At 33.8% G+C, this 399-nt stretch overlaps 1 protein-coding gene across 3 annotated transcripts in view; it reads right to left on the reverse strand.

Moving 5' to 3' along the window:
• LOC109220863 (protein-tyrosine sulfotransferase) overlaps positions 1–399 on the reverse strand; it is an 8116-nt gene that overhangs the window by 7146 nt on the left and 571 nt on the right. The window lies entirely within an intron of this gene.

Genomic DNA, 399 nt, shown 5'->3' on the forward strand with positions numbered 1-399 from the left:
GTAGTAAACTCTAACATTCAACTAGCTAAATTCACAGGGCATATGTACATAATAATATAACACTCATAACTATTTCAGTATCTAAGTAAACTGTAAAGATTCAAGCTTTACCATTTTAAACGGTGAAAAATGATCAATTATCCAAATTTAACACCCACACATCTAAGAAAACACCAACCACAACTTGAAAGTTTTTTCGTTCTTTCGTTTCTCTGTGGGGGTTGGGCGGTGACCTTTAAAATTCAACTAGCTGAATTCACTGGGCCTATACATAATACACACACACACAGCATTTTTAACCGTGAAAAATGAGCACATATCCAAATTTAACACATCTATCAAAACACCAGTCACAAGTCACAATTTGAAAGTATTTTCTTTTTTTTTAGTTGGGGGGGT

This window comes from Nicotiana attenuata, unplaced genomic scaffold (genome assembly GCF_001879085.1).
Source record: "Nicotiana attenuata strain UT unplaced genomic scaffold, NIATTr2, whole genome shotgun sequence".
Lineage (NCBI taxonomy): Eukaryota > Viridiplantae > Streptophyta > Magnoliopsida > Solanales > Solanaceae > Nicotiana > Nicotiana attenuata.